General features: G+C 41.5%; 19 non-coding genes across 19 annotated transcripts; all 19 read right to left on the bottom strand.

Annotated features, from left to right (window-relative positions):
- Positions 1-959: 959 nt before the first annotated feature.
- Positions 960-1,031, bottom strand: TRNAE-CUC (transfer RNA glutamic acid (anticodon CUC)). Its single transcript has one exon. It is a non-coding gene; the product is annotated as a tRNA-Glu (tRNA).
- A 1,216-nt stretch (positions 1,032-2,247) lies between these two features.
- Positions 2,248-2,319, bottom strand: TRNAE-CUC (transfer RNA glutamic acid (anticodon CUC)). Its single transcript has one exon. It is a non-coding gene; the product is annotated as a tRNA-Glu (tRNA).
- Positions 2,320-2,695: 376 nt separating this feature from the next.
- TRNAE-CUC (transfer RNA glutamic acid (anticodon CUC)) lies at positions 2,696-2,767 on the bottom strand. The gene has a single exon. It is a non-coding gene; the product is annotated as a tRNA-Glu (tRNA).
- Positions 2,768-3,983: 1,216 nt separating this feature from the next.
- TRNAE-CUC (transfer RNA glutamic acid (anticodon CUC)) lies at positions 3,984-4,055 on the bottom strand. Its single transcript has one exon. It is a non-coding gene; the product is annotated as a tRNA-Glu (tRNA).
- Positions 4,056-4,431: 376 nt separating this feature from the next.
- On the bottom strand, positions 4,432-4,503 carry TRNAE-CUC (transfer RNA glutamic acid (anticodon CUC)). Its single transcript has one exon. It is a non-coding gene; the product is annotated as a tRNA-Glu (tRNA).
- Positions 4,504-4,881: 378 nt separating this feature from the next.
- On the bottom strand, positions 4,882-4,953 carry TRNAE-CUC (transfer RNA glutamic acid (anticodon CUC)). The gene has a single exon. It is a non-coding gene; the product is annotated as a tRNA-Glu (tRNA).
- Positions 4,954-6,171: 1,218 nt separating this feature from the next.
- TRNAE-CUC (transfer RNA glutamic acid (anticodon CUC)) lies at positions 6,172-6,243 on the bottom strand. The gene has a single exon. It is a non-coding gene; the product is annotated as a tRNA-Glu (tRNA).
- Positions 6,244-7,460: 1,217 nt separating this feature from the next.
- Positions 7,461-7,532, bottom strand: TRNAE-CUC (transfer RNA glutamic acid (anticodon CUC)). The gene has a single exon. It is a non-coding gene; the product is annotated as a tRNA-Glu (tRNA).
- Positions 7,533-8,749: 1,217 nt separating this feature from the next.
- On the bottom strand, positions 8,750-8,821 carry TRNAE-CUC (transfer RNA glutamic acid (anticodon CUC)). Its single transcript has one exon. It is a non-coding gene; the product is annotated as a tRNA-Glu (tRNA).
- Positions 8,822-10,037: 1,216 nt separating this feature from the next.
- Positions 10,038-10,109, bottom strand: TRNAE-CUC (transfer RNA glutamic acid (anticodon CUC)). The gene has a single exon. It is a non-coding gene; the product is annotated as a tRNA-Glu (tRNA).
- A 1,217-nt stretch (positions 10,110-11,326) lies between these two features.
- TRNAE-CUC (transfer RNA glutamic acid (anticodon CUC)) lies at positions 11,327-11,398 on the bottom strand. The gene has a single exon. It is a non-coding gene; the product is annotated as a tRNA-Glu (tRNA).
- A 1,217-nt stretch (positions 11,399-12,615) lies between these two features.
- Positions 12,616-12,687, bottom strand: TRNAE-CUC (transfer RNA glutamic acid (anticodon CUC)). The gene has a single exon. It is a non-coding gene; the product is annotated as a tRNA-Glu (tRNA).
- A 1,218-nt stretch (positions 12,688-13,905) lies between these two features.
- Positions 13,906-13,977, bottom strand: TRNAE-CUC (transfer RNA glutamic acid (anticodon CUC)). The gene has a single exon. It is a non-coding gene; the product is annotated as a tRNA-Glu (tRNA).
- A 1,217-nt stretch (positions 13,978-15,194) lies between these two features.
- Positions 15,195-15,266, bottom strand: TRNAE-CUC (transfer RNA glutamic acid (anticodon CUC)). The gene has a single exon. It is a non-coding gene; the product is annotated as a tRNA-Glu (tRNA).
- Positions 15,267-16,484: 1,218 nt separating this feature from the next.
- Positions 16,485-16,556, bottom strand: TRNAE-CUC (transfer RNA glutamic acid (anticodon CUC)). Its single transcript has one exon. It is a non-coding gene; the product is annotated as a tRNA-Glu (tRNA).
- Positions 16,557-17,773: 1,217 nt separating this feature from the next.
- Positions 17,774-17,845, bottom strand: TRNAE-CUC (transfer RNA glutamic acid (anticodon CUC)). The gene has a single exon. It is a non-coding gene; the product is annotated as a tRNA-Glu (tRNA).
- Positions 17,846-19,061: 1,216 nt separating this feature from the next.
- On the bottom strand, positions 19,062-19,133 carry TRNAE-CUC (transfer RNA glutamic acid (anticodon CUC)). The gene has a single exon. It is a non-coding gene; the product is annotated as a tRNA-Glu (tRNA).
- A 1,205-nt stretch (positions 19,134-20,338) lies between these two features.
- TRNAE-CUC (transfer RNA glutamic acid (anticodon CUC)) lies at positions 20,339-20,410 on the bottom strand. The gene has a single exon. It is a non-coding gene; the product is annotated as a tRNA-Glu (tRNA).
- A 1,216-nt stretch (positions 20,411-21,626) lies between these two features.
- TRNAE-CUC (transfer RNA glutamic acid (anticodon CUC)) lies at positions 21,627-21,698 on the bottom strand. Its single transcript has one exon. It is a non-coding gene; the product is annotated as a tRNA-Glu (tRNA).
- Positions 21,699-22,380: the final 682 nt, after the last annotated feature.

The following is a 22,380-nucleotide window of genomic DNA, read 5'->3' as shown; positions in this document are numbered from 1 at the left end:
ATTCCTGCAGTCACGAAAGTTTTAAGTAAAAAAATAGTTAACATTTTTATTTACGTAAAAAGTGTTCTTTGACAGGGATTCTTACCCAGGCCACTGCCGTGAAATGGCAAATCCTAAACACTAGACTACCAGTGAAGCTGTTGGAGGTGCCTCCACGTGTCCTGCTATCCTGGCACCTCCAACACCGGGAGCTCGCTCGAGAGTTGATGGTGCATTGGAATCTGTTCACGAGATTTACGTGGAATCGTGAGACCATAAGAGATGGCGAATGCCTGGGGAACACTTCAGTCAGCAATCGAAGATCAAGCCTGGTGATGATGCGGGACAGCAGGACACGTGGAGGTACATCTAACAACTTCCCTGGTGGTCTGGTGATTAAAATTCGAAGCTCTCAGTGCTGCCGTCAGGGTTTAGTTCCCGGTCACGGAATGAGGCTCTTGGTGTATTTTTTAACGCAGTTAAACTTTTCCGTATAGAAGAAAATTACTTTTTTTATTGTTTATAAAAAGTGTTCCCTGATCGATAATCGAACCCGGGCCGCGGCGGTGAGAGCGCCGAATCCTAACCACTAGACCACCAGGGAAGCTGGTTAAGATGTCTCCACATGTCCTGCTGTCCTGGCACCTCCAACATCCGGAGCTCTCTCGAGAGTTGATGGTGCATTGGAATCTGTTCACGAGATTTACGTGGAATCGTGAGACCATAAGAGATGGCGAATGCCTGGGGAACACTTCAGTCAGCAATCGAAGATCAAGCCTGGTGATGATGCGGGACAGCAGGACACGTGGAGGTACATCTAACAACTTCCCTGGTGGTCTGGTGATTAAAATTCGATGCTCTCAGTGCTGCCGTCAGGGTTTAGTTCCCGGTCACGGAATGAGGCTCTTGGTGTATTTTTTAAAGCAGTTAAACTTTTCCGTATAGTAGAAAATTACTTTTTTTATTGTTTATAAAAAGTGTTCCCTGATCGAGAATCGAACCCGGGCCGCGGCGGTGAGAGCGCCGAATCCTAACCACTAGACCACCAGGGAAGCTGGTTAAGGTGTCTCCACATGTCCTGCTGTCCTGGCACCTCCAACACCGGGAGCTCGCTCGAGAGTTGATGGATCAATGGAATCTGTTCACGGGATTGACTGTGGAATCGTGATACCATAAGAGATGGCGACTGCCTAGGAACACCTTCGGTCAGCAGTAGAAGTTCAAGCCTGGTGATAATGCGGGACAGCAGGACACGTGGAGGCACAATCACCAATTTCTCTGGTGTGGCAACTGGTTCGGTTTTGGCGCTCCCTCCGCCCCCGCTCGGGATCGAATCCCCGTGAGGGAAATAGTATTTTGGTTTCATTTTCAAAGCAGTTCCACGAATGCCTGAATTAAAAGTATGTATATTATTGATTAATTCGGTAAAGTCACGTAAATAGAAATGAAAAGCAAACAAAATACAAAGGACAATATTTTTTCATAGCAACAAAAATAAAAAATGAATGGAAAATCATAAAAGCAAAAAACCATACAATAAAAACATACGAAGACAAAATTAAAAATTAATTGAAAATAATAAAAGCAAAAAACCTTCGCATTTTAAATTGTATTTAACTCTTTTTATTGTTGGTTTTTTTCTTTCATAATTTTCAATTCATTTTTATATTTATTTTTATTTTATTCTTTTTCAATGCATTTTTTATTATTTTTTGTTTTTTATTAACATGACTTTACCTAACGAACCAAGAATATGAATTCCTGCAGTCACGAAAGTTTTAAGTAAAAAAATAGTTAACATTTTTATTTACGTAAAAAGTGTTCTTTGACAGGTATTCTTACCCAGGCCACTGCCGTGAAATGGCAAATCCTAAACACTAGACTACCAGTGAAGCTGTTGGAGGTGCCTCCACGTGTCCTGCTATCCTGGCACCTCCAACACCGGGAGCTCGCTCGAGAGTTGATGGTGCATTGGAATCTGTTCACGAGATTTACGTGGAATCGTGAGACCATAAGAGATGGCGAATGCCTGGGGAACACTTCAGTCAGCAATCGAAGATCAAGCCTGGTGATGATGCGGGACAGCAGGACACGTGGAGGTACATCTAACAACTTCCCTGGTGGTCTGGTGATTAAAATTCGAAGCTCTCAGTGCTGCCGTCAGGGTTTAGTTCCCGGTCACGGAATGAGGCTCTTGGTGTATTTTTTAAAGCAGTTAAACTTTTCCGTATAGAAGAAAATTACTTTTTTTATTGTTTATAAAAAGTGTTCCCTGATCGAGAATCGAACCCGGGCCGCGGCGGTGAGAGCGCCGAATCCTAACCACTAGACCACCAGGGAAGCTGGTTAAGATGTCTCCACATGTCCTGCTGTCCTGGCACCTCCAACATCGGGAGCTCGCTCGAGAGTTGATGGTGCATTGGAATCTGTTCACGAGATTTACGTGGAATCGTGAGACCATAAGAGATGGCGAATGCCTGGGGAACACTTCAGTCAGCAATCGAAGATCAAGCCTGGTGATGATGCGGGACAGTAGGACACGTGGAGGTACATCTAACAACTTGCCTGGTGGTCTGGTGATTAAAATTCGAAGCTCTCAGTGCTGCCGTCAGGGTTTAGTTCCCGGTCACGGAATGAGGCTCTTGGTGTATTTTTTAAAGCAGTTAAACTTTTCCGTATAGAAGAAAATTACTTTTTTTATTGTTTATAAAAAGTGTTCCCTGATCGAGAATCGAACCCGGGCCGCGGCGGTGAGAGCGCCGAATCCTAACCACTAGACCACCAGGGAAGCTGGTTAAGATGTCTCCACATGTCCTGCTGTCCTGGCACCTCCAACACCGGGAGCTCGCTCGAGAGTTGATGGATCAATGGAATCTGTTCACGGGATTGACTGTGGAATCGTGATACCATAAGAGATGGCGACTGCCTAGGAACACCTTCGGTCAGCAGTAGAAGTTCAAGCCTGGTGATAATGCGGGACAGCAGGACACGTGGAGGCACAATCACCAATTTCTCTGGTGTGGCAACTGGTTAGGTTTTGGCGCTCCCTCCGCCCCCGCTCGGGATCGAATCCCCGTGAGGGAAATAGTATTTTGGTTTCATTTTCAAAGCAGTTCCACGAATGCCTGAATTAAAAGTATGTATATTATTGATTAATTCGGTAAAGTCACGTAAATAGAAATAAAAAGCAAACAAAATACAAAGGACAATATTTTTTCATAGCAACAAAAATAAAAAATGAATGGAAAATCATAAAAGCAAAAAACCATACAATAAAAACATACGAAGACAAAATTAAAAATTAATTGAAAATAATAAAAGCAAAAAACCTTCGCATTTTTAATTGTATTTAACTCTTTTTATTGTTGGTTTTTTTCTTTCATAATTTTCAATGCATTTTTATATTTATTTTTATTTTATTCTTTTTCAATGCATTTTTTATTATTTTTTGTTTTTGATTAACGTGACTTTACCTAACGAACCAAGAATATGAATTCCTGCAGTCACGAAAGTTTTAAGTAAAAAAATAGTTAACATTTTTATTTACGTAAAAAGTGTTCTTTGACAGGGATTCTTACCCAGGCCACTGCCGTGAAATGGCAAATCCTAAACACTAGACTACCAGTGAAGCTGTTGGAGGTGCCTCCACGTGTCCTGCTATCCTGGCACCTCCAACACCGGGAGCTCGCTCGAGAGTTGATGGTGCATTGGAATCTGTTCACGAGATTTACGTGGAATCGTGAGACCATAAGAGATGGCGAATGCCTGGGGAACACTTCAGTCAGCAATCGAAGATCAAGCCTGGTGATGATGCGGGACAGCAGGACACGTGGAGGTACATCTAACAACTTCCCTGGTGGTCTGGTGATTAAAATTCGAAGCTCTCAGTGCTGCCGTCAGGGTTTAGTTCCCGGTCACGGAATGAGGCTCTTGGTGTATTTTTTAAAGCAGTTAAACTTTTCCGTATAGAAGAAAATTACTTTTTTTATTGTTTATAAAAAGTGTTCCCTGATCGAGAATCGAACCCGGGCCGCGGCGGTGAGAGCGCCGAATCCTAACCACTAGACCACCAGGGAAGCTGGTTAAGATGTCTCCACATGTCCTGCTGTCCTGGCACCTCCAACATCGGGAGCTCGCTCGAGAGTTGATGGTGCATTGGAATCTGTTCACGAGATTTACGTGGAATCGTGAGACCATAAGAGATGGCGAATGCCTGGGGAACACTTCAGTCAGCAATCGAAGATCAAGCCTGGTGATGATGCGGGACAGCAGGACACGTGGAGGTACATCTAACAACTTCCCTGGTGGTCTGGTGATTAAAATTCGAAGCTCTCAGTGCTGCCGTCAGGGTTTAGTTCCCGGTCACGGAATGAGGCTCTTGGTGTATTTTTTAAAGCAGTTAAACTTTTCCGTATAGAAGAAAATTACTTTTTTTATTGTTTATAAAAAGTGTTCCCTGATCGAGAATCGAACCCGGGCCGCGGCGGTGAGAGCGCCGAATCCTAACCACTAGACCACCAGGGAAGCTGTTGGAGGTGCCTCCACGTGTCCTGCTATCCTGGCACCTCCAACACCGGGAGCTCGCTCGAGAGTTGATGGTGCATTGGAATCTGTTCACGAGATTTACGTGGAATCGTGAGACCATAAGAGATGGCGACTGCCTGGGGAACACTTCAGTCAGCAATCGAAGATCAAGCCTGATGATGATGCGGGACAGCAGGACACGTGGAGGTACATCTAACAACTTCCCTGGTGGTCTGGTGATTAAAATTCGAAGCTCTCAGTGCTGCGGTCTGGATTCAGTTCCCTGTCACGGAATGAGGCTCTTGGTGTCTTTTTTAAAGCAGTTACACTTTTCCGTAAAGAAGAAAATAACTTTTTTTTATTGCTTATAAAAAAGAGTTCCCTGACCGGGAATCGAACCCGGGCCACGGCGGTGAGAGCGCCGAATCCTAACCACTAGACCACCAGGGAAGCTGGTTAAGGTGTCTCCACATGTCCTGCTGTCCTGGCACCTCCAACACCGGGAGCTCGCTCGAGAGTTGATGGATCAATGGAATCTGTTCACGGGATTGACTGTGGAATCGTGATGCCATAAGAGATGGCGACTGCCTAGGAACACCTTCGGTCAGCAGTAGAAGTTCAAGCCTGGTGATAATGCGGGACAGCAGGACACGTGGAGGCACAATCACCAATTTCTCTGGTGTGTCAACTGGTTAGGTTTTGGCGCTCCCTCCGCCCCCGCTCGGGATCGAATCCCCGTGAGGGAAATAGTATTTTGGTTTCATTTTCAAAGCAGTTCCACGAATGCCTGAATTAAAAGTATGTATATAATTGATTAATTCGGTAAAGTCACGTAAATAGAAATGAAAAGCAAACAAAATACAAAGGACAATATTTTTTCATAGCAACAAAAATAAAAAATGAATGGAAAATCATAAAAGCAAAAAACCATACAATAAAAACATACGAAGACAAAATTAAAAATTAATTGAAAATAATAAAAGCAAAAAACCTTCGCATTTTTAATTGTATTTAACTCTTTTTATTGTTGGTTTTTTTCTTTCATAATTTTCAATGCATTTTTATATTTATTTTATTTTTATTCTTTTTAAATGCATTTTTTATTATTTTTTGTTTTTTATTTACATGACTTTACCTAACGAACCAAGAATATGAATTCCTGCAGTCACGAAAGTTTTAAGTAAAAAAATAGTTAACTTTTTTATTTACGTAAAAAGTGTTCTTTGACAGGGATTCTTACCCAGGCCGCTGCGGTGAAATGGCAAATCCTAACCACTAGACTACCAGTGAAGCTGTTGGAGGTGCCTCCACGTGTCCTGCTATCCTGGCACCTCCAACACCGGGAGCTCGCTCGAGAGTTGATGGTGCATTGGAATCTGTTCACGAGATTTACGTGGAATCGTGAGACCATAAGAGATGGCGACTGCCTGGGGAACACTTCAGTCAGCAATCGAAGATCAAGCCTGATGATGATGCGGGACAGCAGGACACGTGGAGGTACATCTAACAACTTCCCTGGTGGTCTGGTGATTAAAATTCGAAGCTCTCAGTGCTGCGGTCTGGATTCAGTTCCCTGTCACGGAATGAGGCTCTTGGTGTCTTTTTTAAAGCAGTTACACTTTTCCGTAAAGAAGAAAATAACTTTTTTTTATTGCTTCTAAAAAAGAGTTCCCTGACCGGGAATCGAACCCGGGCCGCGGCGGTGAGAGCGCCGAATCCTAACCACTAGACCACCAGGGAAGCTGGTTAAGGTGTCTCCACATGTCCTGCTGTCCTGGCACCTCCAACACCGGGAGCTCGCTCGAGAGTTGATGGATCAATGGAATCTGTTCACGGGATTGACTGTGGAATCGTGATACCATAAGAGATGGCGACTGCCTAGGAACACCTTCGGTCAGCAGTAGAAGTTCAAGCCTGGTGATAATGCGGGACAGCAGGACACGTGGAGGCACAATCACCAATTTCTCTGGTGTGTCAACTGGTTAGGTTTTGGCGCTCCCTCCGCCCCCGCTCGGGATCGAATCCCCGTGAGGGAAATAGTATTTTGGTTTCATTTTCAAAGCAGTTCCACGAATGCCTGAATTAAAAGTATGTATATAATTGATTAATTCGGTAAAGTCACGTAAATAGAAATGAAAAGCAAACAAAATACAAAGGACAATATTTTTTCATAGCAACAAAAATAAAAAATGAATGGAAAATCATAAAAGCAAAAAACCATACAATAAAAACATACGAAGACAAAATTAAAAATTAATTGAAAATAATAAAAGCAAAAAACCTTCGCATTTTTAATTGTATTTAACTCTTTTTATTGTTGGTTTTTTTCTTTCATAATTTTCAATGCATTTTTATATTTATTTTATTTTTATTCTTTTTAAATGCATTTTTTATTATTTTTTGTTTTTTATTTACATGACTTTACCTAACGAACCAAGAATATGAATTCCTGCAGTCACGAAAGTTTTAAGTAAAAAAATAGTTAACTTTTTTATTTACGTAAAAAGTGTTCTTTGACAGGGATTCTTACCCAGGCCGCTGCGGTGAAATGGCAAATCCTAACCACTAGACTACCAGTGAAGCTGTTGGAGGTGCCTCCACGTGTCCTGCTATCCTGGCACCTCCAACACCGGGAGCTCGCTCGAGAGTTGATGGTGCATTGGAATCTGTTCACGAGATTTACGTGGAATCGTGAGACCATAAGAGATGGCGACTGCCTGGGGAACACTTCAGTCAGCAATCGAAGATCAAGCCTGATGATGATGCGGGACAGCAGGACACGTGGAGGTACATCTAACAACTTCCCTGGTGGTCTGGTGATTAAAATTCGAAGCTCTCAGTGCTGCGGTCTGGATTCAGTTCCCTGTCACGGAATGAGGCTCTTGGTGTCTTTTTTAAAGCAGTTACACTTTTCCGTAAAGAAGAAAATAACTTTTTTTATTGCTTATAAAAAAGAGTTCCCTGACCGGGAATCGAACCCGGGCCGCGGCGGTGAGAGCGCCGAATCCTAACCACTAGACCACCAGGGAAGCTGGTTAAGGTGTCTCCACATGTCCTGCTGTCCTGGCACCTCCAACACCGGGAGCTCGCTCGAGAGTTGATGGATCAATGGAATCTGTTCACGGGATTGACTGTGGAATCGTGATACCATAAGAGATGGCGACTGCCTAGGAACACCTTCGGTCAGCAGTAGAAGTTCAAGCCTGGTGATAATGCGGGACAGCAGGACACGTGGAGGCACAATCACCAATTTCTCTGGTGTGGCAACTGGTTAGGTTTTGGCGCTCCCTCCGCCCCCGCTCGGGATCGAATCCCCGTGAAGGAAATTGTATTTTGGTTTCATTTTCAAAGCAGTTCCACGAATGCCTGAATTAAAAGTATGTATATTATTGATTAATTCGGTAAAGTCACGTAAATAGAAATAAAAAGCAAACAAAATACAAAGGACAATATTTTGTCATAGCAACAAAAATAAAAAATGAATGGAAAATCATAAAAGCAAAAAACCATACAATAAAAACATACGAAGACAAAATTAAAAATTAATTGAAAATAATAAAAGCAAAAAACCTTCGCATTTTTAATTGTATTTAACTCTTTTTATTGTTGGTTTTTTTCTTTCATAATTTTCAATGCATTTTTATATTTATTTTATTTTTATTCTTTTTAAATGCATTTTTTATTATTTTTTGTTTTTTATTTGCATGACTTTACCTAACGAACCAAGAATATGAATTCCTGCAGTCACGAAAGTTTTAAGTAAAAAAATAGTTAACTTTTTTATTTACGTAAAAAGTGTTCTTTGACAGGGATTCTTACCCAGGCCGCTGCGGTGAAATGGCAAATCCTAACCACTAGACTACCAGTGAAGCTGTTGGAGGTGCCTCCACGTGTCCTGCTATCCTGGCACCTCCAACACCGGGAGCTCGCTCGAGAGTTGATGGTGCATTGGAATCTGTTCACGAGATTTACGTGGAATCGTGAGACCATAAGAGATGGCGACTGCCTGGGGAACACTTCAGTCAGCAATCGAAGATCAAGCCTGGTGATGATGCGGGACAGCAGGACACGTGGAGGTACATCTAACAACTTCCCTGGTGGTCTGGTGATTAAAATTCGAAGCTCTCAGTGCTGTGGTCTGGATTCAGTTCCCTGTCACGGAATGAGGCTCTTGGTGTCTTTTTTAAAGCATTTACACTTTTCCGTAAAGAAGAAAATAACTTTTTTTATTGCTTATAAAAAAGAGTTCCCTGACCGGGAATCGAACCCGGGCCGGGGCGGTGAGAGCGCCGAATACTAACCACTAGACCACCAGGGAAGCTGGTTAAGGTGTCTCCACATGTCCTGCTGTCCTCGCACCTCCAACACCGGGAGCTCGCTCGAGAGTTGATGGATCAATGGAATCTGTTCACGGGATTGACTGTGGAATCGTGATACCATAAGAGATGGCGACTGCCTAGGAACACCTTCGGTCAGCAGTAGAAGTTCAAGCCTGGTGATAATGCGGGACAGCAGGACACGTGGAGGCACAATCACCAATTTCTCTGGTGTGGCAACTGGTTAGGTTTTGGCGCTCCCTCCGCCCCCGCTCGGGATCGAATCCCCGTGAGGGAAATAGTATTTTGGTTTCATTTTCAAAGCAGTTCCACGAATGCCTGAATTAAAAGTATGTATATTATTGATTAATTCGGTAAAGTCACGTAAATAGAAATAAAAAGCAAACAAAATACAAAGGACAATATTTTTTCATAGCAACAAAATAAAAAATGAATGGAAAATCATAAAAGCAAAAAACCATACAATAAAAACATACGAAGACAAAATTAAAAATTAATTGAAAATAATAAAAGCAAAAAACCTTCGCATTTTTAATTGTATTTAACTCTTTTTATTGTTGGTTTTTTTCTTTCATAATTTTCAATGCATTTTTATATTTATTTTATTTTTATTCTTTTTAAATGCATTTTTTATTATTTTTTGTTTTTTATTTACATGACTTTACCTAACGAACCAAGAATATGAATTCCTGCAGTCACGAAAGTTTTAAGTAAAAAAATAGTTAAGTTTTTTATTTACGTAAAAAGTGTTCTTTGACAGGGATTCTTGCCCAAGCCGCTGCGGTGAAATGGCAAATCCTAACCACTAGACTACCAGTGAAGCTGTTGGAGGTGCCTCCACGTGTCCTGCTATCCTGGCACCTCCAACACCGGGAGCTCGCTCGAGAGTTGATGGTGCATTGGAATCTGTTCACGAGATTTACGTGGAATCGTGAGACCATGAGAGATGGCGACTGCCTGGGGAACACTTCAGTCAGCAATCGAAGATCAAGCCTGATGATGATGCGGGACAGCAGGACACGTGGAGGTACATCTAACAACTTCCCTGGTGGTATGGTGATTAAAATTCGATGCTCTCAGTGCTGCGGTCTGGATTCAGTTCCCTGTCACGGAATGAGGCTCTTGGTGGCTTTTTTAAAGCAGTTACACTTTTCCGTAAAGAAGAAAATAACTTTTTTTATTGCTTATAAAAAAGAGTTCCCTGACCGGGAATCGAACCCGGGCCGCGGCGGTGAGAGCGCCGAATCCTAACCACTAGACCACCAGGGAAACTGGTTAAGATGTCTCCACATGTCCTGCTGTCCTGGCACCTCCAACACCGGGAGCTCGCTCGAGAGTTGATGGATCAATGGAATCTGTTCACGGGATTGACTGTGGAATCGTGATACCATAAGAGATGGCGACTGCCTAGGAACACCTTCGGTCAGCAGTAGAAGTTCAAGCCTGGTGATAATGCGGGACAGCAGGACACGTGGAGGCACAATCACCAATTTCTCTGGTGTGGCAACTGGTTAGGTTTTGGCGCTCCCTCCGCCCCCGCTCTGGATCGAATCCCCGTGAGGGAAATAGTATTTTGGTTTCATTTTCAAAGCAGTTCCACGAATGCCTGAATTAAAAGTATGTATATAATTGATTAATTCGGTAAAGTCACGTAAATAGAAATGAAAAGCAAACAAAATACAAAGGACAATATTTTTTCATAGCAACAAAAATAAAAAATGAATGGAAAATCATAAAAGCAAAAAACCATACAATAAAAACATACGAAGACAAAATTTAAAATTAATTGAAAATAATAAAAGCAAAAAACCTTCGCATTTTTAATTGTATTTAACTATTTTTATTGTTGGTTTTTTTCTTTCATAATTTTCAATGCATTTTTATATTTATTTTATTTTTATTCTTTTTAAATGCATTTTTTATTATTTTTTGTTTTTTATTTACATGACTTTACCTAACGAACCAAGAATATGAACTCCTGCAGTCACGAAAGTTTTAAGTAAAAAAATTGTTAACTTTTTTATTTACGTAAAAAGTGTTCTTTGACAGGGATTCTTACCCAGGCCGCTGCGGTGAAATGGCAAATCCTAACCACTAGACTACCAGTGAAGCTGTTGGAGGTGCCTCCACGTGTCCTGCTATCCTGGCACCTCCAACACCGGGAGCTCGCTCGAGAGTTGATGGTGCATTGGCATCTGTTCACGAGATTTACGTGGAATCGTGAGACCATAAGAGATGGCGACTGCCTGGGGAACACTTCAGTCAGCAATCGAAGATCAAGCCTGATGATGATGCGGGACAGCAGGACACGTGGAGGTACATCTAACAACTTCCCTGGTGGTCTGGTGATTAAAATTCGAAGCTCTCAGTGCTGCGGTCTGGATTCAGTTCGCTGTCACGGAATGAGGCTCTTGGTGTCTTTTTTAAAGCAGTTACACTTTTCCGTAAAGAAGAAAATAACTTTTTTTATTGCTTATAAAAAAGAGTTCCCTGACCGGGAATCGAACCCGGGCCGCGGCGGTGAGAGCGCCGAATCCTAACCACTAGACCACCAGGGAAGCTGGTTAAGGTGTCTCCACATGTCCTGCTGTCCTGGCACCTCCAACACCGGGAGCTCGCTCGAGAGTTGATGGATCAATGGAATCTGTTCACGGGATTGACTGTGGAATCGTGATACCATAAGAGATGGCGACTGCCTAGGAACACCTTCGGGCAGCAGTAGAAGTTCAAGCCTGGTGATAATGCGGGACAGCAGGACACGTGGAGGCACAATCACCAATTTCTCTGGTGTGGCAACTGGTTAGGTTTTGGCGCTCCCTCCGCCCCCGCTCGGGATCGAATCCCCGTGAGGGAAATAGTATTTTGGTTTCATTTTCAAAGCAGTTCCACGAATGCCTGAATTAAAAGTATGTATATTATTGATTAATTCGGTAAAGTCACGTAAATAGAAATAAAAAGCAAACAAAATACAAAGGACAATATTTTTTCATAGCAACAAAAATAAAAAATGAATGGAAAATCATAAAAGCAAAAAACCATACAATAAAAACATACGAAGACAAAATTAAAAATTAATTGAAAATAATAAAAGCAAAAAACCTTCGCATTTTTAATTGTATTTAACTGTTTTTATTGTTGGTTTTTTTCTTTCATAATTTTCAATGCATTTTTATATTTATTTTATTTTTATTTTTTTGAAATGCATTTTTTATTATTTTTTGTTTTTTATTTACTTGACTTTACCTAACGAACCAAGAATATGAATTCCTGCAGTCACGAAAGTTTTAAGTAAAAAAATAGTTAACTTTTTTATTTACGTAAAAAGTGTTCTTTGACAGGGATTCTTACCCAGGCCGCGGCGGTGAAATGGCAAATCCTAACCACTAGACTACCAGTGAAGCTGTTGGAGGTGCCTCCACGTGTCCTGCTATCCTGGCACCTCCAACACCGGGAGCTCGCTCGAGAGTTGATGGTGCATTGGAATCTGTTCACGAGATTTACGTGGAATCGTGAGACCATAAGAGATGGCGACTGCCTGGGGAACACTTCAGTCAGCAATCGAAGATCAAGCCTGATGATGATGCGGGACAGCAGGACACGTGGAGGTACATCTAACAACTTCCCTGGTGGTCTGGTGATTAAAATTCGAAGCTCTCAGTGCTGCGGTCTGGATTCAGTTCCCTGTCACGGAATGAGGCTCTTGGTGGCTTTTTTAAAGCAGTTACACTTTTCCGTAAAGAAGAAAATAACTTTTTTTATTGCTTATAAAAAAGAGTTCCCTGACCGGGAATCGAACCCGGGCCGCGGCGGTGAGAGCGCCGAATCCTGACCACTAGACCACCAGGGAAGCTGGTTAAGGTGTCTCCACATGTCCTGCTGTCCTGGCACCTCCAACACCGGTAGCTCGCTCGAGAGTTGATGGATCAATGGAATCTGTTCACGGGATTGACTGTGGAATCGTGATACCATAAGAGATGGCGACTGCCTAGGAACACCTTCGGTCAGCAGTAGAAGTTCAAGCCTGGTGATAATGCGGGACAGCAGGACACGTGGAGGCACAATCACCAATTTCTCTGGTGTGTCAACTGGTTAGGTTTTGGCGCTCCCTCCGCCCCCACTCGGGCTCGAATCCCCCGTGAGGGAAATAGTATTTTGGTTTCATTTTCAAAGCAGTTCCACGAATGCCTGAATTAAAAGTATGTATATTATTGATTAATTCGATAAAGTCACGTAAATAGAAATAAAAAGCAAACAAAATACAAAGGACAATATTTTTTCATAGCAACAAAAATAAAAAATCAATGGAAAATCATTAAAGCAAAAAACCATACAATAAAAACATACGAAGACAAAATTAAAAATTAATTGAAAATAATAAAAGCAAAAAACCTTCGCATTTTTAATTGTATTTAACTCTTTTTATTGTTGGTTTTTTTCTTTCATAATTTTCAATGCATTTTTATATTTATTTTATTTTTATTCTTTTTAAATGCATTTTTTATTATTTTTTGTTTTTTATTTACATGACTTTACCTAACGAACCAAGAATATGAACTCCTGCAGTCACGAAAGTTTTAAGTAAAAAAATTGTTAACTTTTTTATTTACGTAAAAAGTGTTCTTTGACAGGGATTCTTACCCAGGCCGCTGCGGTGAAATGGCAAATCCTAACCACTAGACTACCAGTGAAGCTGTTGGAGGTGCCTCCACGTGTCCTGCTATCCTGGCACCTCCAACACCGGGAGCTCGCTCGAGAGTTGATGGTGCATTGGCATCTGTTCACGAGATTTACGTGGAATCGTGAGACCATAAGAGATGGCGACTGCCTGGGGAACACTTCAGTCAGCAATCGAAGATCAAGCCTGATGATGATGCGGGACAGCAGGACACGTGGAGGTACATCTAACAACTTCCCTGGTGGTCTGGTGATTAAAATTCGAAGCTCTCAGTGCTGCGGTCTGGATTCAGTTCGCTGTCACGGAATGAGGCTCTTGGTGTCTTTTTTAAAGCAGTTACACTTTTCCGTAAAGAAGAAAATAACTTTTTTTATTGCTTATAAAAAAGAGTTCCCTGACCGGGAATCGAACCCGGGCCGCGGCGGTGAGAGCGCCGAATCCTAACCACTAGACCACCAGGGAAGCTGGTTAAGGTGTCTCCACATGTCCTGCTGTCCTGGCACCTCCAACACCGGGAGCTCGCTCGAGAGTTGATGGATCAATGGAATCTGTTCACGGGATTGACTGTGGAATCGTGATACCATAAGAGATGGCGACTGCCTAGGAACACCTTCGGGCAGCAGTAGAAGTTCAAGCCTGGTGATAATGCGGGACAGCAGGACACGTGGAGGCACAATCACCAATTTCTCTGGTGTGGCAACTGGTTAGGTTTTGGCGCTCCCTCCGCCCCCGCTCGGGATCGAATCCCCGTGAGGGAAATAGTATTTTGGTTTCATTTTCAAAGCAGTTCCACGAATGCCTGAATTAAAAGTATGTATATTATTGATTAATTCGGTAAAGTCACGTAAATAGAAATAAAAAGCAAACAAAATACAAAGGACAATATTTTTTCATAGCAACAAAAATAAAAAATGAATGGAAAATCATAAAAGCAAAAAACCATACAATAAAAACATACGAAGACAAAATTAAAAATTAATTGAAAATAATAAAAGCAAAAAACCTTCGCATTTTTAATTGTATTTAACTGTTTTTATTGTTGGTTTTTTTCTTTCATAATTTTCAATGCATTTTTATATTTATTTTATTTTTATTTTTTTGAAATGCATTTTTTATTATTTTTTGTTTTTTATTTACTTGACTTTACCTAACGAACCAAGAATATGAATTCCTGCAGTCACGAAAGTTTTAAGTAAAAAAATAGTTAACTTTTTTATTTACGTAAAAAGTGTTCTTTGACAGGGATTCTTACCCAGGCCGCGGCGGTGAAATGGCAAATCCTAACCACTAGACTACCAGTGAAGCTGTTGGAGGTGCCTCCACGTGTCCTGCTATCCTGGCACCTCCAACACCGGGAGCTCGCTCGAGAGTTGATGGTGCATTGGAATCTGTTCACGAGATTTACGTGGAATCGTGAGACCATAAGAGATGGCGACTGCCTGGGGAACACTTCAGTCAGCAATCGAAGATCAAGCCTGATGATGATGCGGGACAGCAGGACACGTGGAGGTACATCTAACAACTTCCCTGGTGGTCTGGTGATTAAAATTCGAAGCTCTCAGTGCTGCGGTCTGGATTCAGTTCCCTGTCACGGAATGAGGCTCTTGGTGGCTTTTTTAAAGCAGTTACACTTTTCCGTAAAGAAGAAAATAACTTTTTTTATTGCTTATAAAAAAGAGTTCCCTGACCGGGAATCGAACCCGGGCCGCGGCGGTGAGAGCGCCGAATCCTGACCACTAGACCACCAGGGAAGCTGGTTAAGGTGTCTCCACATGTCCTGCTGTCCTGGCACCTCCAACACCGGGAGCTCGCTCGAGAGTTGATGGATCAATGGAATCTGTTCACGGGATTGACTGTGGAATCGTGATACCATAAGAGATGGCGACTGCCTAGGAACACCTTCGGTCAGCAGTAGAAGTTCAAGCCTGGTGATAATGCGGGACAGCAGGACACGTGGAGGCACAATCACCAATTTCTCTGGTGTGTCAACTGGTTAGGTTTTGGCGCTCCCTCCGCCCCCACTCGGGCTCGAATCCCCCGTGAGGGAAATAGTATTTTGGTTTCATTTTCAAAGCAGTTCCACGAATGCCTGAATTAAAAGTATGTATATTATTGATTAATTCGATAAAGTCACGTAAATAGAAATAAAAAGCAAACAAAATACAAAGGACAATATTTTTTCATAGCAACAAAAATAAAAAATCAATGGAAAATCATTAAAGCAAAAAACCATACAATAAAAACATACGAAGACAAAATTAAAAATTAATTGAAAATAATAAAAGCAAAAAACCTTCGCATTTTTAATTGTATTTAACTCTTTTTATTGTTGGTTTTTTTCTTTCATAATTTTCAATGCATTTTTATATTTATTTTATTTTTATTCTTTTTAAATGCATTTTTTATTATTTTTTGTTTTTTATTTACATGACTTTACCTAACGAACCAAGAATATGAATTCCTGCAGTCACGAAAGTTTTAAGTAAAAAAATAGTTAACTTTTTTATTTACGTAAAAAGTGTTCTTTGACAGGGATTCTTACCCAGGCCGCGGCGGTGAAATGGCAAATCCTAACCACTAGACTACCAGTGAAGCTGTTGGAGGTGCCTCCACGTGTCCTGCTATCCTGGCACCTCCAACACCGGGAGCTCGCTCGAGAGTTGATGGTGCATTGGAATCTGTTCACGAGATTTACGTGGAATCGTGAGACCATAAGAGATGGCGACTGCCTGGGGAACACTTCAGTCAGCAATCGAAGATCAAGCCTGATGATGATGCGGGACAGCAGGACACGTGGAGGTACATCTAACAACTTCCCTGGTGGTCTGGTGATTAAAATTCGAAGCTCTCAGTGCTGCGGTCTGGATTCAGTTCGCTGTCACGGAATGAGGCTCTTGGTGTCTTTTTAAAAGCAGTTACACTTTTCCGTAAAGAAGAAAATAACTTTTTTTATTGCTTATAAAAAAGAGTTCCCTGACCGGGAATCGAACCCGGGCCGCGGTGGTGAGAGCGCCGAATCCTAACCACTAGACCACCAGGGAAGCTGGTTAAGGTGTCTCCACATGTCCTGCTGTCCTGGCACCTCCAACACCGGGAGCTCGCTCGAGAGTTGATGGATCAATGGAATCTGTTCACGGGATTGACTGTGGAATCGTGATACCATAAGAGATGGCGACTGCCTAGGAACACCTTCGGTCAGCAGTAGAAGTTCAAGCCTGGTGATAATGCGGGACAGCAGGACACGTGGAGGCACAACCACCAATTTCTCTGGTGTGGCAACTGGTTAGGTTTTGGCGCTCCCTCCGCCCCCGCTCGGGATCGAATCCCCGTGAGGGAAATAGTATTTTGGTTTCATTTTCAAAGCAGTTCCACGAATGCCTGAATTAAAAGTATGTATATTATTGATTAATTCGGTAAAGTCACGTAAATAGAAATAAAAAGCAAACAAAATACAAAGGACAATATTTTTTCATAGCAACAAAAATAAAAAATGAATGGAAAATCATAAAAGCAAAAAACCATACAATAAAAACATACGAAGACAAAATTAAAAATTAATTGAAAATAATAAAAGCAAAAAACCTTCGCATTTTTAATTGTATTTAACTCTTTTTATTGTTGGTTTTTTTCTTTCATAATTTTCAATGCATTTTTATATTTATTTTATTTTTATTTTTTTAAAATGCATTTTTTATTATTTTTTGTTTTTTATTTACTTGACTTTACCTAACGAACCAAGAATATGAATTCCTGCAGTCACGAAAGTTTTAAGTAAAAAAATAGTTAACTTTTTTATTTACGTAAAAAGTGTTCTTTGACAGGGATTCTTACCCAGGCCGCGGCGGTGAAATGGCAAATCCTAACCACTAGACTACCAGTGAAGCTGTTGGAGGTGCCTCCACGTGTCCTGCTATCCTGGCACCTCCAACACCGGGAGCTCGCTCGAGAGTTGATGGTGCATTGAAATCTGTTCACGAGATTTACGTGGAATCGTGAGACCATAAGAGATGGCGACTGCCTGGGGAACACTTCAGTCAGCAATCGAAGATCAAGCCTGATGATGATGCGGGACAGCAGGACACGTGGAGGTACATCTAACAACTTCCCTGGTGGTCTGGTGATTAAAATTCGAAGCTCTCAGTGCTGCGGTCTGGATTCAGTTCCCTGTCACGGAATGAGGCTCTTGGTGTCTTTTTTAAAGCAGTTACACTTTTCCGTAAAGAAGAAAATAACTTTTTTTATTGCTTATAAAAAAGAGTTCCCTGACCCGGAATCGAACCCAGGCCGCGGCGGTGAGAGCGCCGAATCCTGACCACTAGACCACCAGGGAAGCTGGTTAAGGTGTCTCCACATGTCCTGCTGTCCTGGCACCTCCAACACCGGGAGCTCGCTCGAGAGTTGATGGATCAATGGAATCTGTTCACGGGATTGACTGTGGAATCGTGATACCATAAGAGATGGCGACTGCCTAGGAACACCTTCGGTCAGCAGTAGAAGTTCAAGCCTGGTGATAATGCGGGACAGCAGGACACGTGGAGGCACAATCACCAATTTCTCTGGTGTGGCAACTGGTTAGGTTTTGGCGCTCCCTCCGCCCCCACTCGGGCTCGAATCCCCGTGAGGGAAATAGTATTTTGGTTTCATTTTCAAAGCAGTTCCACGAATGCCTGAATTAAAAGTATGTATATTATTGATTAATTCGGTAAAGTCACGTAAATAGAAATAAAAAGCAAACAAAATACAAAGGACAATATTTTTTCATAGAAACAAAAATAAAAAATGAATGGAAAATCATAAAAGCAAAAAACCATACAATAAAAACATACGAAGTCAAAATTAAAAATTAATTGAAAATAATAAAAGCAAAAAACCTTCGCATTTTTAATTGTATTTAACTCTTTTTATTGTTGGTTTTTTTCTTTCATAATTTTCAATGCATTTTTATATTTATTTTATTTTTATTCTTTTTAAATGCATTTTTTCTTATTTTTAGTTTTTTATTTACATGACTTTACCTAACGAACCAAGAATATGAATTCCTGCAGTCACGAAAGTTTTAAGTAAAAAAATAGTTAACTTTTTTATTTACGTAAAAAGTGTTCTTTGACAGGGATTCTTACCCAGGCCGCTGCGGTGAAATGGCAAATCCTAACCACTAGACTACCAGTGAAGCTGTTGGAGGTGCCTCCACGTGTCCTGCTATCCTGGCACCTCCAACACCGGGAGCTCGCTCGAGAGTTGATGGTGCATTGGAATCTGTTCACGAGATTTACGTGGAATCGTGAGACCATAAGAGATGGCGACTGCCTGGGGAACACTTCAGTCAGCAATCGAAGATCAAGCCTGATGATGATGCGGGACAGCAGGACACGTGGAGGTACATCTAACAACTTCCCTGGTGGTCTGGTGATTAAAATTCGAAGCTCTCAGTGCTGCGGTCTGGATTCAGTTCGCTGTCACGGAATGAGGCTCTTGGTGTCTTTTTTAAAGCAGTTACACTTTTCCGTAAAGAAGAAAATAACTTTTTTATTGCTTATAAAAAAGAGTTCCCTGACCGGGAATCGAACCCAGGCCGCGGCGGTGAGAGCGCCGAATCCTAACCACTAGACCACCAGGGAAGCTGGTTAAGGTGTCTCCACATGTCCTGCTGTCCTGGCACCTCCAACACCGGGAGCTCGCTCGAGAGTTGATGGATCAATGGAATCTGTTCACGGGATTGACTGTGGAATCGTGATACCATAAGAGATGGCGACTGCCTAGGAACACCTTCGGTCAGCAGTAGAAGTTCAAGCCTGGTGATAATGCGGGACAGCAGGACACGTGGAGGCACAATCACCAATTTCTCTGGTGTGGCAACTGGTTAGGTTTTGGCGCTCCCTCCGCCCCCACTCGGGCTCGAATCCCCGTGAGGGAAATAGTATTTTGGTTTCATTTTCAAAGCAGTTCCACGAATGCCTGAATTAAAAGTATGTATATTATTGATTAATTCGGTAAAGTCACGTAAATAGAAATAAAAAGCAAACAAAATACAAAGGACAATATTTTTTCATAGCAACAAAAATAAAAAATGAATGGAAAATCATTAAAGCAAAAAACCATACAATAAAAACATACGAAGACAAAATTAAAAATTAATTGAAAATAATAAAAGCAAAAAACCTTCGCATTTTTAATTGTATTTAACTCTTTTTATTGTTGGTTTTTTTCTTTCATAATTTTCAATGCATTTTTATATTTATTTTATTTTTATTCTTTTTAAATGCATTTTTTTTTTTATTTACATGACTTTACCTAACGAACCAAGAATATGAATTCCTGCAGTCACGAAAGTTTTAAGTAAAAAAATAGTTAAGTTTTTTATTTACGTAAAAAGTGTTCTTTGACAGGGATTCTTACCCAGGCCGCTGCGGTGAAATGGCAAATCCTAACCACTAGACTACCAGTGAAGCTGTTGGAGGTGCCTCCACGTGTCCTGCTATCCTGGCACCTCCAACACCGGGAGCTCGCTCGAGAGTTGATGGTGCATTGGAATCTGTTCACGAGATTTACGTGGAATCGTGAGACCATAAGAGATGGCGACTGCCTGGGGAACACTTCAGTCAGCAATCGAAGATCAAGCCTGATGATGATGCGGGACAGCAGGACACGTGGAGGTACATCTAACAACTTCCCTGGTGGTCTGGTGATTAAAATTCGAAGCTCTCAGTGCTGCGGTCTGGATTCAGTTCGCTGTCACGGAATGAGGCTCTTGGTGTCTTTTTTAAAGCAGTTACACTTTTCCGTAAAGAAGAAAATAACTTTTTTTATTGCTTATAAAAAAGAGTTCCCTGACCGGGAATCGAACCCGGGCCGCGGCGGTGAGAGCGCCGAATCCTAACCACTAGACCACCAGGGAAGCTGGTTAAGGTGTCTCCACATGTCCTGCTGTCCTGGCACCTCCAACACCGGGAGCTCGCTCGAGAGTTGATGGATCAATGGAATCTGTTCACGGGATTGACTGTGGAATCGTGATACCATAAGAGATGGCGACTGCCTAGGAACACCTTCGGTCAGCAGTAGAAGTTCAAGCCTGGTGATAATGCGGGACAGCAGGACACGTGGAGGCACAATCACCAATTTCTCTGGTGTGGCAACTGGTTAGGTTTTGGCGCTCCCTCCGCCCCCGCTCGGGATCGAATCCCCGTGAGGGAAATAGTATTTTGGTTTCATTTTCAAAGCAGTTCCACGAATGCCTGAATTAAAAGTATGTATATTATTGATTAATTCGGCAAAGTCACGTAAATAGAAATAAAAAGCAAACAAAATGCAAAGGACAATATTTTTTCATAGCAACAAAAATAAAAAATGAATGGAAAATCATAAAAGCAAAAAACCATACAATAAAAACATACGAAGTCAAAATTAAAAATTAATTGAAAATAATAAAAGCAAAAAACCTTCGCATTTTTAATTGTATTTAACTCTTTTTATTGTTGGTTTTTTTCTTTCATAATTTTCAATGCATTTTTATATTTATTTTATTTTTATTCTTTTTAAATGCATTTTTTATTATTTTTTGTTTTTTATTTACATGACTTTACCTAACGAACCAAGAATATGAATTCCTGCAGTCACGAAAGTTTTAAGTAAAAAAATAGTTAACTTTTTTATTTACGTAAAAAGTGTTCTTTGACAGGGATTCTTACCCAGGCCGCTGCGGTGAAATGGCAAATCCTAACCACTAGACTACCAGTGAAGCTGTTGGAGGTGCCTCCACGTGTCCTGCTATCCTGGCACCTCCAACACCGGGAGCTCGCTCGAGAGTTGATGGTGCATTGGAATCTGTTCACGAGATTTACGTGGAATCGTGAGACCATAAGAGATGGCGACTGCCTGGGGAACACTTCAGTCAGCAATCGAAGATCAAGCCTGATGATGATGCGGGACAGCAGGACACGTGGAGGTACATCTAACAACTTCCCTGGTGGTCTGGTGATTAAAATTCGAAGCTCTCAGTGCTGCGGTCTGGATTCAGTTCGCTGTCACGGAATGAGGCTCTTGGTGTCTTTTTTAAAGCAGTTACACTTTTCCGTAAAGAAGAAAATAACTTTTTTATTGCTTATAAAAAAGAGTTCCCTGACCGGGAATCGAACCCGGGCCGCGGCGGTGAGAGCGCCGAATCCTAACCACTAGACCACCAGGGAAGCTGGTTAAGGTGTCTCCACATGTCCTGCTGTCCTGGCACCTCCAACACCGGGAGCTCGCTCGAGAGTTGATGGATCAATGGAATCTGTTCACGGGATTGACTGTGGAATCGTGATACCATAAGAGATGGCGACTGCCTAGGAACACCTTCGGTCAGCAGTAGAAGTTCAAGCCTGGTGATAATGCGGGACAGCAGGACACGTGGAGGCACAATCACCAATTTCTCTGGTGTGGCAACTGGTTAGGTTTTGGCGCTCCCTCCGCCCCCGCTCGGGATCGAATCCCCGTGAGGGAAATAGTATTTTGGTTTCATTTTCAAAGCAGTTCCACGAATGCCTGAATTAAAAGTATGTATATTATTGATTAATTCGGTAAAGTCACGTAAATAGAAATAAAAAGCAAACAAAATACAAAGGACAATATTTTTTCATAGCAACAAAAATAAAAAATGAATGGAAAATCATAAAAGCAAAAAACCATACAATAAAAACATACGAAGACAAAATTAAAAATTAATTGAAAATAATAAAAGCAAAAAACCTTCGCATTTTTAATTGTATTTAACTCTTTTTATTGTTGGTTTTTTTCTTTCATAATTTTCAATGCATTTTTATATTTATTTTATTTTTATTCTTTTTAAATGCATTTTTTATTATTTTTTGTTTTTTTATTTACATGACT

The sequence above is a fragment of the Lampetra planeri genome, chromosome 14 (assembly GCF_965212315.1).
Source record: "Lampetra planeri chromosome 14, kcLamPlan1.2.h2, whole genome shotgun sequence".
NCBI classification, from domain to species: Eukaryota; Metazoa; Chordata; class Hyperoartia; order Petromyzontiformes; family Petromyzontidae; genus Lampetra; species Lampetra planeri.
This window is presented reverse-complemented; position numbering and strand designations above follow the sequence as displayed.